This window comes from Tenrec ecaudatus, chromosome 18 (genome assembly GCF_050624435.1).
Source record: "Tenrec ecaudatus isolate mTenEca1 chromosome 18, mTenEca1.hap1, whole genome shotgun sequence".
Lineage (NCBI taxonomy): Eukaryota > Metazoa > Chordata > Mammalia > Afrosoricida > Tenrecidae > Tenrec > Tenrec ecaudatus.
Genome location: NC_134547.1, coordinates 51,495,175 through 51,516,188, shown reverse-complemented (window position 1 = coordinate 51,516,188; position 21,014 = coordinate 51,495,175).

The following is a 21,014-nucleotide window of genomic DNA, read 5'->3' as shown; positions in this document are numbered from 1 at the left end:
TATAGGCTTGATTTGTAAGTCACTGCAAACAAATTTTAAATACAAAGTTTGAATTCTACTAGGGTGTTAAATGTTCAGGTGATTGGAATGATTATCTTAGGTGATTTTAATAAGAAAGGAGTTTGAGTTTGGGGTTTTGTTTTTTTCAGATACGAAAACATCTGATTCTACAGCTAAAATAAAGACCTACTGTTTATTAATGCTTTATCAATTAACACCCTGGCAGAAAGCAGATGACATATTCTAACTAGGTAATTTGAAAAGAAGCTAATAAAAAATATTTTACAAACCTGTTGGGGAGGATATAGAGATGCCAAGGGGATATATGCTTAAGAGCTTGAGAGCTTGAGAGGTCAGTAGAAGGCATGGTGGTCCATTATGTCTAGCCTTTAAGATGATAGGAGTGGGTTGCTCCACAGTTCAAAATGAAAGAGAAATTAAAATGAAAAACTGACTGATAGCAGCTCTGATCTCCATCTTAAGTAAAATAGATCTGACACAATATCAAAAGGAGGAAGCTGGAGAAATAATGATCAGCTATCCCTGTTCCCTATCCTTCCTGTGATCGTTACTGCTGTGGGTCACTAGGCTAGGCTACGAGTCTCAGCATTGCGTAGTTATCTTCCATGTTGTGATGTGATGTAAGGAGGGTTTCCTTGAGGATATGGAACCCAAATGACTTTGGGCTCTGGATTAGACACATCATCCTCTGATCTTTGGTTCCAGAGATGGACATGAACCAGGACCCTGGCATCTGACATGCAGACTTTTAATTCCTCAGCGCCTGCAATGTTATGTGTCAGAAAAAGCCTCCAGCCTGATGCCTGACCAATGGTTTGGACTTGCCAACCTCCACAGCTTATCATATGTAATTCATTATTTTGACATAATTTTCTCTATGAGTATATAGACCTATGTATTTATAGAGTTAAATTTTACTGATTTTGTTCCTCTGCATAAGCCAGTCTAAGGCAGTTCCTATCCCTGATTGGTGCTCCTTCTGGGAAAACGCAACCAGAAGGCAGAGGTCAAGAGAAGCCCTTGTAGAAAACAGTGAAAAGTAGACCCAGAGGAGCACATTGAAGATAATAAACCGAACTAGTTGGTTTGTGTTGTAAATAAATGTTCTAAAAGCATCACTGTAATATTTTATCTGGAAAGTAAAGCCCGATGCCATGTTGTAGAGATAGGTTTAAATGCATTTTATTTTGAATAAGCCTGTTTATATATGAACTAAAACCCTATGAACAATACATTTTTTAAAAAACGTGTGGTTTGGATGGATGTTTATAGACCTAATCAGTTTTTCATTTCCTTACTTCCTTGCCTTCCCTGTCTTCTGAACAAGGTCAAATGCTGTCCTTGTAATCTCAAATGGTTGGTTATTCTAACCCATGAGGACCTTTCTGTGGTTCACCTTATAAACCAGGATATTGCTTGGTTGAAATTTGAGCAATGGGTTGAGTTCAGTTCTAGATCTAACATGCAGAAGAGTGCCTCAAGACACTGCCTTTCAATGTATTTCAAGATCATACTCACTGTCAGCAAGTCAATACTGACTCACAGCAGGGTGAGACAGGGTCGAACTGCCTCTGTGAGTTTCTGAGCGCGTAACTCTTTACTGGAGTAGAAAGCTCAGTTTTCAACTGGTGGAAAGACTGGGTTTTGAGATAGCAATCTAACACAAAATCACTAGAGATGTGCATATTGCATAGATTACTTTATTACCCAATTAAACTATTAAAAAATCTAAAACACTATCCTTAGGTTATGAAAGATATAGCCATCATCAATCATGTTTATATTTATATTTGTATCCCTTTTCCTGTACATATTCATATTTATAATATCATTCATATTGGCTAATAAGCACTAGTATATACCCTTAAAAGTACTCATTTAAAATATTGTTTTCTTATTTAGTCTTAAATGAATTTGGAATTCAGATTAATATGCCTCTTGGTGGAAATCATAAAAGTTTGTAGATACCAGGCTTTAATTTCTAATAAAAGTGCAAGGCAGAAACTCTCAATGGGCATCTCCATGGCAATGTAACATACAATAATGAAAGGTGAAAAGACCTGGGGCTTCAAAGCCATAAAGGATGGACATGCTCAGCATGACTCAAGCTGAAAGGAATAAAGAAAAAAAATCAAGCTTTGCATTCTAATACTGAAGGATTCTATGGGCAAAATATTAAACAATGCAGGGAGATCAAAAGAAGATGGAAGGAATACACAATCACTGCACAAAAGGAATTGGTTGGCAGTAAACCCTTTAAATAGATAGCATATAACTCAGAACTGATTGTTCGAAGTCCAGGCAGGCTTGAAAGTATTATCAATAAATAAAACTCCAGGAATTGATGAAGTGCCAATTTAAATGTTTCAACAACTTCATGAAGCACTGGAGGCAACTCACTCTTCTTTGCTGAGAAATTTGAACTCCAGCATTATGACTACTGACTAGAAGAGAGCTATACTTGTGCCCATTCCCAATACGATGATGCAAATGAACACAGACAGTATCCAGCATTATCCTCACCAGCACATGCAAGTAAAATTTTGCTAAAGATCATGAACAAATATTGCCAAAGTTTATGGACAGAGAGCTGCCAGAAACTGAAGCCAGGTTGAGAAGATGATATGGCATGATGGCTATCACTGATACTAGAGAGATTTTGGTTGAAGGCAGAGAATGTCCAAAATATATTTTCTTGTTTTATTCACTATGAAAAAATAAGTTGACAAAAACACTTCATTGTACTCATGAGAAACCTGTCCATGGAACAAGAAGTTGTTGTTCAAAGAGAACTCAGACATACCGCATGGTTTCTAATAAGGAAAGGTCTGCATCAAGGTGTTATTCTTTCACCAGGGGGATTTAATCTGCATGCGAGCAAATAGCCTGAGAAACTGGACTCTACAGAGAGCGTAGCATCTGGAGTGGAGGAATACAGAGATGGCACAGCAACAGAGAGATGGCATTCCTGAGTGGGATGTGTAAGACTTGACGAGGAACAGCCAAGACTTCAACAGAGATTTCAACTCAAAGTTAAGAAGACAAAAGTCCTCAGAGATGGATCAATCAACAACATTTCGGTGAGTAGAGAAAGAGCTGAAGTCAATATTTCATTTTGCTTGGATCTACAATCAACATCATGGAAAGCAGCAGACAAGAAACCAAATGGCATAATACCAGAACTACTCACATCCCTGGTCTGTGTTCAGAGGGGATTTACCAGAGGCTTAATCCACATGTATTTCTCCTTTTTTTTTTTAAACAACCATCTTATTAGAACCTATTCCAGACACCACAGCTTTCCATAGTTCAATCATATCAAGCAGCATTATACAATTGCTACCACCAACAGTTTCAAAAACATTTTCTTCCTTCTTGTACTCTTTGATATATCAGCTTCCCTATAGCCCCACCTCCTCTGCTGTTCCCCTCAAGACATTGCATTCTAGTTACTGTCTCTATAGATTTACTCATTCTGCATTTCATATACCAAAAACATATAGAAAAATACATAACAGAGTCAAGGCTACCAACAATGGAAAAATACTACAGATATAAACCCCAATGTGAAAAAACTCAGAAAATATTAAAAGCCATAGCAAGCACTAAGTTTATCAAAAGGAAAATCAAATGACAATGTTTTAACCATTCAAGTCAGATTTATAATTTTAATCTATCATAGCTGTCTCTATAATACTCTCTGTCAGAAAGCTAGCTGATTCCCACCCCTCGATTATGGTTAGAGGAAATCACCATTAATTAAAATAACTTGAGTTGTAAAGGGGATTAAAATAAATGAATAATAAATATATATTTCCCGCATGTCAAATTTATTTATGAGACAGGAACAGGGAAGATGAGTGCATGATTAAAGATTTATAATATACAGAAAAGGAATGTTTTGGAAACTGATTGTGGTAGCAATTGTACAATTCTGTTTTACATGATTGAACTATGGAATGATACTATATATGTATTAACTCCCAATTGGTAATATATATATATGTTTAATTCAAGATTTATAATATATTGTAAATCTATCTGGTTAAAAAAATCTTTAAAAAATTCATATGCTATATGTCAATATAACCAAACCAAGAGAAATATCTTAAGAAAAAAGAAACCAAACATTACATCACATTGGACAAATTTATTGCACAAGTTTTTTTAATAAATGTTAAAGAAAAATGATGTCATTTTGAGAGCTGAAGTATACTTGACCCAAACCGTGATATATTTTCAACTGCCACATATATCTGTGAATGTGAACAGTGAATAAGAAAGACTAGAAGAAATGATGCATTTGAAGTAGGGTATGATTGAAGAATATTGGAAGTTCCATGAACTGCTAACAGAATAAATAAAGCTGACATGGAAGAAATCAAGACAGAATATTATTTTAAAATAGTTGTCCTCAAAGAAAGATGACCCAACAGAAGGCTCAAACTATAGAATGATATCTTTGAAATCACACACACTTAAATTTTGCTTAAGATTGTCCAATAACGGTGGCAGGAACACACTGACAGGGCACTGCCAGAAGTTCAGGTTGGATTCAGAAGAGGACGTGCAACAAGGTACATCATTGCTCATGTCAGATGGATCTTGGGTCAAAGCAGAGAATGTCCCGAAAATGTTTACTTGTGTTTCATTAATCACACAAAGGCATTTGACTGTGTGGACCATGTAAACTGTGTATAACCTTGAGAAGAATGAGAATTCCAGACACTTCTCTGTGCCCATTGGAACTTAGACATGGGGCTAGAGGAAAACAGACACGGGAATGCTCCATGATTTAAAATCAGGAGAGGTGTGCATAATGGTTGGATCCTGTCACCATACTTGTTCAATCTACATGCTGAGTAAATCATCAGAGAAACAGGATTATATGAAGAACGGAGCCTCGGGATTGGAAGAAGGCTTATTAACAGCCTTGGGTATGCAGATGACACAACTTTGTTTTTTGAAAATGAGGAAGAAATGAAGCACTTGCTCATAGCCTTTGATATGGATTATATCTCAATGCAAGGACGGCCCAAATCCTCACAAATGGAAAAATGGGTAACATCAGGGTAAAAGTTGAAGTTGTCAAGGATTTTGTCTTTCATGGATCCACAATCAATGCTCATGGAAGCAGCAGTCAAGGTCATAGGATGTTTTACATGAAGTAAATCTGCAGCATAAGACATCTTTAGAGTATTGAAGAGAAATGGTGTTATTGTGAGGACTGAGGTGCGCCTGCCCATGGTATTTGCATCATATGCATCGAATAAGGAAGACCATGGAAGAATAGCTGCATTTAAACTGCGGTAACGGATAAGATTATTGAAAGTACTATGGACTGCTAAAAGGACAAACAGATCTATATTGGAAAAAGCAAAGTCAGAGAGATCCTTAGGCAAGACTTTGTATTACATACTTTGGACATCTTGTCAAGGGAGACATTCATGTTTGGTAAGTGGACGGGAAGCAAAAAAAAGGGGGGGAAGGCCCCTAACAAGGTGGATTGATATAGTGGCTGCAACAATGGGCTCAGGCATAGTAACCATTGTAACGATGGCACAGGACCATGCAGTGTTTCATTCCGTTTTGCATAGGGTCCCGGTGGGTCGGAGCTGACTTGATGACAACTAACAACAACAACAACAACAACAACACTCCTTAGAATCTCACATACTTTGGGCAGGTTGCCTGGAAAGACCAGACAGTATGGATACAGCCATAATAATTGGTAAAGTCAAAGAGAATGACTCTCAACAAACTGGATTGTCAGCATGGCTATAATAATAGGTTCAAGCGTGACCACAGGTGTGAGGATGGTGTAGGACCAGGTAGTTCATACTAATGCACATAGTCACTATGAGTTAGAACCAACTCGGTTGCACTTAACAGTAACAGCAATTTATAGAAACTATAATTTAAATTTATTTTAATTTTAATTGATTTAAGAAAATAAAAGTTTTAAAAGAATCATGATTGTTTCTCCAAAGGTTTTCACCAAACACGCATGTTAATGAAGCTGATACCAGGCTCTTGGGTACTTTTAAGTAGAGATCAGACTTTTCAGTTAATAGCATTACGAAGCAACATCTTCTCTATCACATATGATAAAAGTTGTACATAGATGCTCTAGCTGTAGATTATATGGTGATTAGCTTTTTCTTTAATATAATTCCACTTCTTTTCAAACATCTAACTTAGGAATGAACACGAATACATAAGGAAAATAAAGCACAGAGATACATTCTGTGTCTACAAAAATAATATTTATGGCCAGCAAACAGAAGGGCTCTAATAAGAGAATTTTATGATGTATTCCATCCTCCTTCCCAGAGACAGGGTGCATGAGTCTGGGAAGTTTGGTGAGAAATATATGAAGCTTCTTTTCCCTAGTGTGCCAGACACTATAATTGACAGGCAAAGCAAACAAATGCAGAAGAGTGGAGGTTTAGCAGGCGTTTTTAGGTTGATTTTCAGAGGTGGAGGAATAGCAGAGGACCAGGAGAAGAGATTGAATAAGATGGACAAAAAGGAAACATTGCTGAGATTACTTTTGCTTTGACAAAAAAATTTATATAAATCCATATATACTCGTTTATAAGCCGAGTTTTTCATCACACTTCTAATGCCGTTTTTGTGGAAGAATTAGTTGCCTCGGCTAATATTCAGGTCAGCTTATACTCGAGCATACATGTAATCTTAGAAATATACTAAGCAAAGATGTCAAGAACCATTTTGTTGAGGAAGCAACATTAAAATGGAAAATAAAACAACAGGCCACCTCGATTAGCACAAATATTGCCCAATTAGATCATCGCTCATGTGGCATCAACAAAGGGCAAAGAAGGCGCCACTGAACTGACTGACACGCATGGCGACCCCATAGGTTCTGTATGGTGTTTTAGTTGGTTTTGAATAATATTTTATTGTATTTCAGGAGAACTGTATGCAGTAGATTAGGTTCTCAATGTCCATGTCTACACATTCTGTGACAGGGTGTCATTTTTCTCCCTTATTGCACTCTCCTTGTTCCATTTCCAGTGCTCTAGGTTACCTGCCCCCTTTTTTCATGATTGATTTCAAGGAGTCACTGAGAATGTATATTTTATTTTGTATGCCAATGTGTTATTTCACTAACATGTAACCTCAGGGAATTGTTTTGGTTCAGCATTTAAAATGTATCTCTGGGTGATCATGTCAATCAGTCCAGGAAATCTGGACTTTTGGGGAGTATGAGCGCTGTTCTATATTTTTCACCTATTCTCCAGGGGTTCAGCTGTTGAGGGCCCAATTAGAATGGAAGCTAGTGATAGTCAGGCACCATCTAGCTTTTCTGATCTCAGGAGAACAAGGCCCTGTATGTTGTAAACTATTTTGGTTTCCTCCGTAGAGATTTCGATGACTGATGTTTTCTTTCAACAGAGCACCAGGCCTTTCTTCTGAGATGCCTCTGTGTAGACTCAAGCTGCCAAACTTTTGGTTGGCAGCCAAGTGTGCTAAAATTTGCACCATATAGGGGATCCATTAAATCATTAGTGAGTGTCTATTGAACACTTACTTTGAGGTAGGCACTGAATAGCTACTCCTATTACCCTCATTTTAGAGGTAAGAAAGCTTCAATGGTCTTGCCTTAGTTACACCGCTGCTCAATGCCATCAGCCTGGGGAATACATGTTCCTTGCACAACAGTATTCTGCTTTTAATGAAAATTAAAGGATGGATGAAGAAATTACCTAAATCCTCCTTTATATGTGGTTTTATTCCTTGAGGTTTCCGTTACCCAGAGAAAACCATATTCCAAATATGATGATACACCTCCTGCCATTCTCCTCCAGCCTGGAGCCGGTGAGCATACTAACTGGGCATGGGGCTGCTGGTGGTGGTGGCTGCTACAATAATCAAGTCAGGAAATGAATAAATGCCTCTGGTTCTCCGATAAAAACCAGTAAAAAGCTTATTAAATCAGGGAACTTTGTATTCATTCATCTTTTTGTTGTGATTGATGGCGAGTTTTTAAGTTTTAAATGTAGCAAAAGAAACTCATGGTACCAATTATCAGATAGATAAGAAAAATCACCACTTATATATTTGACTCCATTTGTACCAAATGTTTTATGTATGTGTGAGTGTGTGTGTGTGGTTTTCTCTCCATTTTTTTTATAAAGTAGTTTTGCCACTATTTAATTGCAAGCCATTTAAAAATGTTTCAGCTGAAGAAACTGAGATGCAGAGCTGTAGAATAATTTTGTCTTAGACCACACAATTTAAAGGAGACTGAATTTTAGCCCACCTTTAATCATTTCCAACGCTTTTGAGCTGATCCTAGAGATACATCGGATCCAATACATACACAGCGTACCTAGGGAGCCACAGAAGCCCATTGGAATCAATTTGTATGACTCCTTGGGAAATGATCAAAAACCTCAGGAAAGGGGCGGGACTTGAGCTTCTAAGATGACCACCACATAATAACTTTCCTGTTCCAGTGTCGGTATTGAAGAGAGAATGTCAAAAATAAGAATCAAATCCATTTTTAAAGTTACTGTAAGCTCTCAAAGTTGAATGCAAAAGCTCTCCATTTGGCTTCAAGGTCAGCAATTCATGGAGCAGGCATGTCTCCATGGCTCCCTTTCACAATCCCTCTCCCTTAAAGATGAGAGGTGATTATTTTGCCACAATATCACAGTTCTCTGTTTGCACTTACTGTACTAACATCTCAATTAATTTAGTGATGTTTAGAGATTTTTCAAACCACAAATAATTGGTCTGCTAAAGCATGCTTTTCCTTTTGTAGTGTGGAGGGAAAAAGATAACAAAGAAAATTGAGATTTCCCTCTCTTCGAAAAGCTGACATGATTTTCCATAATATTACACACTTTTTTCAATGTCTTGTTTGATATCCCTGGTGCCTTTGGAGTGTGCTCATCCTGCTCCTGTACTTAGAACTGCTCCCCCGCGGGGGCTGGGGAGACATGGCTAGGCTTCACCCACTGCAAGGTCATCCCCAAGACACAGCTGTTGCTTCAGTACTCTCTCCAGAAGCACCCAGAGCACAGAATGTCAGAGCATGCTGCTGGGTGCTTGTTACATGCATGAAGAATTTAATCCCCACTCAAACAAAGAAAAATAAAAAGATTTGAAGTTAATTAAGAGTCAGGGTGGCAAGCAAATCAGAAAGTGGGTGGGACATAGGACACTCTAGTAAATAGCAACCTTAGGAATAATACCGAGGGTGATTAGGTAGTAGTGATAGCTAATATTAGTTAAGTGCTTTCAGTGAAATTGTGCACACAGTCATTTATTTTAATACTCTAACTATGGGGAGCAACATTAACTGCTGACAACTAAGAAAGGGTACATCAAGAATTTTAATTATATTATGCTCCAGCTGCTGGTCTTTGGTATGTATCGTGGCCTTTGCCAAGGCCAAACTTCACAATTACCAAGTACCCCAAGAACACTAAGGCTGACCTGTTCCTGGGAGACACTCCACTTTTCTGATGACCAAATTTGTCTTAAGCACAAGTTCATGGTTTCACTGGAGTGCCTTAGGATTCACCTTACTCTAAAAGGTTTCCGCTCAATCTTATCTCCCTCTTTATTTCATGTCAGTATCACATCTCATCATCTTCTGGACTATCTCCTACTCTATTTTTATGCATATACTCATGATTTGTAATGAAATGTTTGCCCATTTAAGCCCATCTTTCCTCCCACTTTTGAGACTACCTGTGCTAAAAATTATTCTTATTTACTGATCAAGATGGAGGAAAAGCGAGAGAAACAAAGATGAAACCACTGTGGCTCAATAATCCTTACCCAAGGGGAAATGCCCATTGCGCTACAGGAATAACATTTATTCACAGGAGTTCTGTTTCAGAAACTTCATTAGTAACCACACCACTCACCTGTCAACTGTTTTTATGGCACGTGCATGGCTGTGATGATGGAAGTTACACCCACAGTGTTTCATGTATTTCAGCTATAGGCAGGTTCACACACTGGGGGCAGGTTTCAATGGAGCGTTCAAATAACGACAAACAAGGAAGAAAGAAAAGCCAATGCACTTATCAATAATTAGCCACTGAAAACCTTGTGAATAACCATAGATCTTTGTCTTACTTAGTACCAGAAAATGAGCCCTTTGGGTGGGAAGACAGGATATAACTCAGGATGAACTGCCGCCTCAAAGAATAGTCAATCTTAATGATGTGGGTACAGCAAAGCTCTCTGGACCTTAGTTTGCTGATGTGTAACACTCTACGTGAGAACAAATAGCTGCAAACTTCCATTAATAATTGGAATGAGAGGAGTGATGGTGTATTCCAGAATCAAGGTTTATCCTGAAATACCACTGTCAGTGATAAAGTAATACTTATATGCCTACAGAGAAGACAAGTTCTATCACCAAACACTAATGCCAAAAAGAAATAAATTGAAGATTGATACCAACTCATGCGGTCTGAAATTGACTACATATGCCATCAAGAGGCGTTGATAGTTACTGGTGATTAAAAATGTCAAAGTTAACAGCAAAGCAAAGGATAAACAATTGGACCACATGGGCTGGGTGAGAGTAATGATGCTGGGTAGCCCATGAGAGGACGGTGTAAGACCAGGGGCCTGTTTATGCGACTACCTTTCCCCCAGCAACATAAAGGACACGGACCTCTCCAAATGGAATACCCAAGCTTCAAATCAAGTACTTCTGTGGAAAGACACGATGGAGAAGCTCAATATCATCAGTTGGAATAAAACAAAGGGCTGGCTATGGGAAAAATGAAAAAAGAAAACATCAATTGCTCATCTGTAAATACAGTTTGAAGCTGAAAAAAATTAAAAACATGTCCTTGAAAGTCAAGCTATAACTTGGGTATATTGAATTTAGAGACAATCTCAAGGCAGTGGTATACATAGATTGGATAAATAGAACACGACTGACCACAGAATCAAATGCCCTTGAATAGTCAATAAAACAAAGATAAAGATCTTTCTGGAATTTTCTGTTGTCTGTCAAGATAGATTTAACCTACACAATAACATCCCTTACTCAAAATCCTCTTATTCAGATTCCAGGTGGATTTCTGTCAGTTCCCTTTTGTTAACAACTATTTTTCAATTATCCTCAGTTCTGTATAAAAACCATGGATATACAGTCCTGTGCGAGGAATGAGACATACAAAGGTCAAAGTGTCTCAAAACAAGGCCTTAAACAATTTTTCAGTTTAAATTTGATAGAGTTTGCCTAATATTTTGAGTCTACCAACTTATAACTCTATAAATGCGCATTTTATCTTATAACTTTCCGTTAGAAACTGACTAACCTTGTCCATGAGGTCAAGAAAGAAGTGTGGAACTTTGGCCATAATACTGAATTTTATTATGTTTAAACTACCTTCCAATTCTTTCTTCCTATGAAAAGCAGCTCTGCGGACATAATTGGGGCAATGACAAAGTAGCTAAGATAAAATCATGTCTGTGTTGAAAGTTGCCCCAAATCCAAACATATTATTCACTACTCTGTGTGAACTCTGTTCCAAAGCAATTCAGAGAAGAGATTTGAGCATTCAAGGTCAAGATATATTTACTTTTCATGGTCTCCTTTCTTTTTGGAAGGTCAAAGGCTTAGGTGACTTGGTCACACTTTATCTCACTAATTAAATATTTCTCTCCTTACCACCTTCCATCGGTCAGCTGAGTCTCATATTATCCATAGCACTTTGTAGCATCCTCTCTCACTTGGGTCCATCAAATTATGTTCAAATGACTCTTCCCTCCATGCCTAAGCATACTGAGTGGGGGGTGGGAGGGACTGCTATTCCAGAGCAAGCACAATCTTTTCATTTATTTGGGGTCATTTAAGCTTTTCACCTCTCATGTGACCCTACCACATCTCATGGGCACCTTCTCCTTTTTACTTGACAAAAGTCTTTACTATCATTGATTTGGGAAGAATAAATATGTTCACTGATCTGTTTGAACTGCCAGATATTGCTTCTAACACTTGTAAAGATCTGTTAGTATATTGATGGGAAAAGAAACATATAGCGTGGTGGCTTGCCAGATACTTTCAAAAAAGATGAAAAGGGCTATTGGAAGAAAGAAAGGGAAAAAAAACAGCCTTACTCCCCTACAGTTCCCTTCTTATGTATTCTATCACCCTTCATGAAAAGAAAGACACCATACTATTTGTCATTGAGAGGAAGAACTCAGTGGGAAGGCCTTTCTCTGGTCTCACAAGTTTTCCACCTTTGACCAGGTGAAGCCTTACCACTTTGCTGTCACTCCTATTAAGGAGAAAGGCTTGAGTTTTCCTTCAATAATGGGTGTCCACCTTTGAAATGTTCCATCTGTCATAGGATTTTAACTGGAATAATAACCATTGATCTGTTGGGAGATTTTTGTTATTAAATGTAATCACCACCAGTGCGATTTGCACAACAGCTTCCCCTGCATGATCTCAGTGTATTTTATACCCAAACCGTCAAAAAGTATAAAATACATCCACTCCTTGTACTCTAGAAGTTTCTGGACCAGAGTGTTTTGAGAGATCCCAGGTTTTCTGTGTTGTCCCCCCAGCAAAAGGAAGAGTTACTGCCCAGGTAGTCAGGAAGGCATGCATGCAGAGCTACGGTGGGTCACGGAAGCTGGAGCAGAACGCAGAGGAGCGAGAGACGAGCCCAAGCAAAACATCATTCCTCGATGTATAAGTACTCGAGCATTACGCAGTCATAATCTCAGTTATTTTCCTCAAAATTAAGCTGCTATTTAAGTCCACACAGCTAATGATTCAAAAAAAGGAGCATCCATCTCCAGTAAGTTGGAGACTGTGATTACATTTTTTGTGTTACTGTAGCATGCATCCCAACACTTACTGGGTTTTCAGCACGGACTTATCAGTTGTAGTGTTAATCTATCAAGCTCTGTATTATGAGATTTGTATACATTATCTTATACAAATAATTCAGCTAGTTTGGCTTATTGGTTATGCGTTGGGACGCTAACTGCAAAGCCAGCAGTTCTAAAACACCAGCCGATCCTCAAGAGAAAGACTGGGCTTTCTAATCCCGTATAACAGTTACAATCCTAGAAACTTACAGGAACAGTGCTATACTGTCTTATAGGGTGGCTATGAGTCAGAACTGCATGTTTCTAGATTGAATAAGAGAAAGACCAGTTTAGAGAAGTAAATAAATTATCCTTGACCCCATAGCTAACAAGGAATAGAATTAGGACCTGAACTCAGTCTTTGATCCAGAGTTTTTGCTCTTAACCATGGTGCACTTGTGCTTGCTAGAACCTCTTTCAATCTAGTTTACATATTTTGTTGTTTCCTGCCACTTTATGGCCCATGAAACTTTGGGCTGGTAATCAGTAGGATCCAGTCTCTGGAGAAGGACGTTGTGTCAGACAGGGTTCTCTAGAGAAACAAAATGAAGACACTTATGATTGTACATAGATAGATAGATGATAGGTGGATAGATACAACAAAAGAAATAAATAGCTAATTAGTCTATAGAGCAGTACAAGTGGCTCAGAGCAACTCACTTCTGTGAGACAGTGAATACACTGGCAGTCTTTCATCTCACCAGGGCTGCTGGGTGCAAGACAAGGAAGCAGACAGCCAAGTCTTCTGTAGAGAAATGCAGGCAATTTAGTCCCAGGCAGCAAATAGCAGGGCAGGTCACTAACAGTCAGTCAGATGACAGATGCCGACAGTATACACCAGCAGTATGGTGAAGCAGGTTTTGAAGGAACCTCAAACTATAGCGACACAGTCGACAGGTTGGGTGTCCCATAGGTAGGGTAGCTCACAAGTTGAGGCAGAAAACCAGCTAAGGCAGCCACACTCTGATCTGATCATCAAAGAGCAAGCGTCAGAAAGGTGAGGCTCGCAGAGCCATTTATCTCCCTACCTTTCAATTAAACTGCAACCTTATTAATCCCACATGTGTTTATTAGCAAGGTTGGCACGCTAAACCTACCTATCACACATGTTACGTTTGGTAAAGTAGAGGAGACAGTGAAAAACAGGGAGATCTTCAATGAGACTGACATTGTGGCTGAAATAATGTGTTCAAACACAATACATTGTGAGGATGACGTGAGACTGGGAAATTTTGTTCTGTTTATAAGGTTGCTGTGTGTCAAAATTAACTAAATAACATCTTAAAAGGGGCTCTTGTGAAATGGTTAAATGCTCAGCTGCTCACATAAAAATGTGCAGTTTCAACCCACCAGGATGTGCTTTGTGGAAAACAACAACAGAACCTGATGACCCCCATTGACAGTCATGCTTAGGAAACCCCGTGAAACAGTTCTACTCTATACAAGAGAATCACCATTAGTCAGAACTCAATGAGCCTTATATAGCCACCACAGTACCATGTCCTCTACTTGTGTGCTATAGAAATGCTATGTAACAACATGTGCATTTTAAAATATTCTTAGGGCTATGTTAAAACGATAAGCAGAGCTAAAACTGATGTTAATGATTCATTTTATTTAACTTAAAATATAGAAGATGGTGTAAGTTCTACATGCAATCGATACAAAATCTTAATGAGGATGTTCAAGCTGATTGGCTTTGTACTGTTTTTGATTGCATGAATTGCAACTCAATGTAAAGTAAAACCAAAATCCTTACAACTGGGCCAATAGACAACCTCAGGATAAACAGAAAGCTATTCACGTGGTTAAGGATTTCATTTTGCTTGGATCCACAATCAGTAATCATGAAGGTAGCACTCAAAAATAATGAAACAACATGATACGTGGGGAAAATCTGTTGCACAAATTATTTTAAAGTGTTGAAGACCAGGGATGTTACTTTGAAAGCTATGATACCCTGACCCAAGCCATGGTATTTTTTCCATTGCTTCATATGCTTGGGAAAGATGGATAGTGACTAAAGATGACCAGAGAAATGTCAATGCAGTTGAACTGTACTGTTGGAATAAAAGAACAGACAATCTGGCCTGGAAGAAGTACAGCCAGAATACCCCTTAAAGCAAGGTGGTGGGGTTTCTTCTTGTACTTTGCATATGTTATCAGGAGAGAAGAGTCCCTAAGAAAGAGCAACATGCTTTTAAAATTAGAAGGGCTGTGGACAAGGAGGAAGGCCTTGGAAGAACTGCATTGCCACAGTGGCTATTTCAATGGGTTCAAACATATCAATTATGTGGATGGAGCAGGATGAGACAGTGTCTCATTTGGTTGGGTTGTTATGATGTAGAAGTAACTGGAGGGTCCCAAACAAATCTTTGAAGTGTCAGTTCACTTACATGGGACTAACCACATTTCAATTGCCCAGTAGTCACATGCAGTTCATGCTGACCATGTAAGACAGCATAGCTTTAAGATGGAGATTTCAATGTAGATGTAGAAACACATGCACAAAAGATCCATCTAGCATTTGTGGGTTTTAGTAATGAATCACTCCTCTCTCCAGCTACTGAATTTGAAACCCATGCGCTTGTTAATATCTTGTTTTTACAAGCATATAAAACTACTTACAACTAGAATTAATGAGTTGTTTTTTTCATGAGCATGCATAAAATCTTGTTGCCAGACTTGTTTGTCATTTGTTTGCCATTTTTGTCATTTCTGCAATAATGTTTGCCACGCGCTTTAGTGGCACAAACCAGAGACATATTGGGAGTGGCTATCACTTATTTTCACGGACAAGGTTTTCTTTGGGAAGACCAGTATTAGCTTAAGGCTAGAAGAAATGTTGGGTGAGAATTATATTCTACTTAACTGTCACTTTTTTGCTTAAAAGTTGACTTTGATGTTTGAAAGGATGCTTCTAAGATTTGGACAATTTTAACATTAAGAAAAGCCAGATGACAAGACAAGTGGCACTCTGTAACTACTCTTATGAGAGAGTAGGCCTGAAATGAATTTAAGAGTGACACTATGGATATCAAAAGGTGATAAATTCTGTGCCAATTTAGTCATCGGAATAGTTATTTACCAGGTAAATGAAGTAAGAAGTTAGAAAAGGACTCAAATTATTAATAAAACATTGTCTCCAAAATTTAAAGAAAATGATCATATCAGATTTTTCTTAAAGTTGTAAGTGAACAGAAATATACTTTCATTTGTAAATAAATATGCAAATGAAGTTATTTTAAGCAGTGATTACCAGAGAACAGGTCTTCTAGAGGAGGAAAAGGAGGGGATAACACAAAAAAGTAGGGGAAAACTACTGAGCAGAACTTTCATAGTATTCATTTTTCCTGCGAGGTTAGCATCCAGCAATTTGCTCTGAGTGGGTGTACCCAGTGGCATCACCTGGGAAGTTTCTCTCTGGTCACAGTGAATATTTGCATAAATGTAGCTTCTCTCGAACCTCTTTTTTTGTGTGATGGTTGATTTAAGAAAATGGTGTGTGGCTGTAAAATTTTGTTTTCTGCTCAGGAAAAAATGCTGCAGAAACTTGGACAGCACTATGGGACAAACTAAAGTGTACAAGTGATTTTCTCATTTCAAAAAGATGATGACAAACCTTGTTCTGATGGCCTTCAATTTCCTGAATGGATGAAAATGCCAACTCATAGTGCATTTGGAGTTTGTTCCACCAGGTCAGACTGTTAATCAAGCTTTCTGCTCAGAGGTTATGAAAAGATTGCATAGCAGTATGTGATAAAAAGAGGCCTGATTTGTGGCAGATGGGGCACTAGTTTTGCTACCACAACAATGCACTTACTCCTGTAGCCATCTCTGTGCACCAGTTTTGGGCAAAAAAAAACCCCAAACCCAGCATGCCTCTCTTGCTCCATGCACCTCACTCATCTGAGCTCACTCTGTGTAACTTCTGTTTGTTTCCATGAATGAAGAGGGACATGAAAGGACAGTGATTCAATGAAGCAGTGAAGAAAAAAAATGAGGGAAGTGTTAGTCATCCAAACAGATGAGTTTGAAAAATGTTTTCAAGAATGGAATTGTAGATTTGACAAATGTATTAAGTGTAATGGAGAGTACTTTCAATGTGATAAGGCTCTTGGTAAAAAAATTTTAATGCATAGTGTGGAAAAAAATTCCAGTTTTGGGGGGGAATACCCCTTGTAAAAAACCCACACCAAACCCACTGTCCTTGAGTAGATTCCAACTCAGAGACCTTATAGAGGGGTCCCCGCAAAACATTTATAAAAGGGGGCAGACAGTCTCATCTTTCTCCAGTGGAACTGGCTGGTGGGTTTGAACCACTAAAATTGGGGTTAGCAGTCCAACACATTGTCAACAGCACAACTCAGGATCCTTTAGACAGAGGTTTCTTGTTAATCTAATTTGCAGCTAACTTGCAACTTACAAGGATATATTTGTGTGTATATATATTTGCTTCTCTTATTCTGATGTTACACCAGGCCCCGATGTCTCCCTGGGGCTTCATGCACTTTCCTCACCTTTGTTTCAATCTTGTGATTCTGCAAGAATTCGTGATGAATTGACAGAAACATTTTTGAAATTAGAAATTAATCCATCTTCACTAGCAGCACCTGAAGCTGGGATGTGGATGCTCCCCTCTGAACACAAAGATTGAGCTGAGAAGAAGAAGTCCTAGATCATGCCAGAGAGCTCCAGAAGATCTACTCCCCGAAGCCTCACCTAGAAAACACCCTTGGCCTGTCACTCAGACAAGGCATCTTTTGACGGACAAGTTTCACTGTCTTTTTGTGCACTGTGCTCAATAAGCACACTCACGGTCTCTTCCAACCATCTGGTGAATTGGCTTACTCTTGATAGGCTTCCTGAATCACATGTGCTGCATGAAATATTTGATGCCTCAACATTAAAACCTTTTACTTATCAACCAAATACTATACTACACAATGTAAAGTAGTCACAAACATCAGGGTGGAGACAGAGATCTTATTGCCATGAGAATTGGAATCTAAACAGCACAAAAGCACATGTCAACGTTATATGCATTTCTGCACAAAATGATCTTCAACAGTTACAAAAATAATGGCAAATTACGATATGCTTTTTTGATTGAAAACTGACAGATTTTATGATTAAGCAAGGAAATCTGACCTAAAATAAATAGCCCAGGAAAATGTTCCCAAAGAATTGACATGTGAGCAGACAACATCAACAATGGACAAACAGACAAACTCACTGCCATATAGCTGACTGGCTCAGAGACACTCTATAGGGCAGGACAGAACTGACTCAGTGGGTTTCAAAGACTAACTCTTTACGGGAGTAAAAATTCCCATTTTTTTTTCTCCTGAGTAGTTTCGAACTGTTGACTCTGAAGTTAGCAGTCCAAAGTATCATCCATTGCGCCACCAGGGTTCCTGTCACCAGAGAAAGATACTAGTGAAAAGAATAGAGATAAATAATGTCAAGTTGAAGGAAATGCCCTGAATAACAGAGTCATCATTTAGGGTTGCTGTGAGTCAGAATTAACTTGAAGGTATTGGGGTGGGTTGGATTTTGAATCTTCGGTTGAAGGCATTAAAAGAGGTCAGAAAAGAACAGTGAGGGCAAAGAAAGTGAAAACTGGTGTGATACGAAACAGGAAGAGCAAAGAGCAAATCAGACCACACACAGATGATCTGGAAAACATTAGTATTTTTAACTTTATTGTGACACGCTTCAAGATGTTAACATTCTTTTTGTGTGTGAACCTAAGAGCCTATGAAGAGAAAAGAACTTAATTAAAATTTCAACAACAGTTCTTTTGAAAAACTGTACATCCAAGGATGGCTGGGGCCTGGGTTCGTTCATTAATTCATGCACTCATCTCAAGTAGCAAATACAAGACATACTGCTGGGAACTAAGGATGCAGCTTTGAAGCAGACTGACAGTCTTGAGATTAATTGAATGGATCTGTGATTCCCTTTGAATGGTGCGTGCGTTGAGGGGCTAGGGCGCGTTATGCTACCAGAATAAAGAGGCTCCAGTAATTGACAATGGGCAGCCAGCTTTCTTTATTTTTACCTACAAATGTAGCAAAAGCACTTATGATGAATAGAAGGCATATTTTCTCCCAATATTTTTGGGAACAAAACCAGGTTCTAAACAAAATCTTTACACATATGTTCTTGTACTATATGTGAGTAAATAGCAGGAGGGGGGCGGGCACGTCTGAACTCCTGGGGATTCACTAGGGAGAAAGAGAATGCAGTCCAAGGCTGAATGCTACATGGCAGAAGTCAGACATGCCTCCACCTTCCGTTCTTCGTTTACCCATTCTGACACCAAATATCCCTCCATTGATTTTCTACCTTTCTGGCGGGGTTCAATTATTTGTTGCAATGGTCCCCCAGCTCTCACAGGCACCACTTAGATTATATGAGTTCGCTAGGGAAGCTTTGCAGGTTAGCACAAGTCAGAATCATAAAATATTAAGGTTAGGGTCATTGGTGTCTACAGAAACGCCTCTCTCCAGCGAGCAACCAAGTCTCTCACTCTGATCCTTGGCCAGTCAGTCCATTGGCCTCTGCCTTCCTGGGCCATTCTCCCTCAGCACGGTTCCTTGGTGCTTTCTCTTGGCCTCCATGCTGTGACCTCTGCTCCCCCATCATTCAGATGGGGATCTAGTGGACCAATCCCCTCTATTCGTGTTTCACACACCCTATGTGCATGGTCCCACATAATACTTGGGTGGAAAGTACAAAGACGTAGATAGAAGAGCCATAAGTATAGTATATTTCACTTTACCACAACATGAATAACACTCTTACACATTCTAAACACAATTTACTACAAGATCCTGGCCATTACCTAAAGACATGCAGGGATTGATTTCTTATGTTTGACTAAATGGCATCAATTGCCCCAAATCCAGCTCAGATTTAAGTGGTCTGAAATCCTTCCCTAGTTTGAAGTCATGGTACATTGTTGTATTGCTAAATCCATTATGCTCTACATAATGTTATCCTTAAAAATTCATTCACAATGTATACCCATGACAAGCTTAGGTGTGGGGAGAGGTCAGATGCTTACAGACATCCTCCCTGAGGGCAGTCACCAGACTACAGGATTGGCCTCTAGGTCAGTCAGTCACCAGACTATATGGCAGGCCTCACTCCCTGCTACTTGGTACAATAAACTATTCCTCCCTGAGGCCTGCGACCAAGCGTTCTCACCCTACCTATAATGATCTCTATCAGTTGAGTCAGGGAACAGGCCAAAATGACTCTGTGACATCAGAGTTAAGTGATCCGCCCATCTTATCACATGTATACCCCCAATCCTTCCTCTTCCTATTGCATGTATGTCCCTAGACCACCCTCTCTCCCTTTCTGTGAAGTTTGCACGCACCTGTAATTAGGGGGCTTGCATGTCCCCGGAGAATATAAAAAGCCTGGGCTAGCATTAAAGATCTCTCTCTCCCTCCACGTGGACCACAAAGTGGAGCTGAGGTGAGCATGCTACCATGAATTGTGTCTGACTCCATTTATTTCAATAGGGTATCATGTATTTCCTGAGAGGAAGCGCTACGCTACCCAGATGGCATAGTATGTCTGCTGTGCATGCAGCAATTGGCATCACATTAGATGGCAGGGTATTAAGAGGGTCCAGTGCACGTGTAGCCCACCTGTAGGAATTTTTTGGGTGAAGAGGTGTGTGATATTGTAACTCAGTAGAGGTATATGAGGGTAATAGACTTCCCTGCTATTTCACAGAGGTGTAGGTGGTACCTGTCATGATGCATATGGTGATGTTGATGAGGCGGTGTGTCTGCCTAGTTCCTGGGACACGGGAGCAGGGAGCATTCTGCTTGTCATTGGATTCGGTGCTGTAGGTGCACAATACTGGTTGTTCTATGGTTGTGGGGAGGGAACATAGGATACCCATCACTAGTTGGTTAGAACAGAAATGTATACCACTATTGACAGGTGAGAGGTGAGAGGGGTGGAAGATAAGGTCCCTGCTTTGGCAGTGGGATTATAAACTGCCAGTTGATTTCCAAGAGTGTGGTGGATAGGAGTCTGGCCCAAGCAGCCCAGGGCTTCTAAGATGAGGTATAATAGCA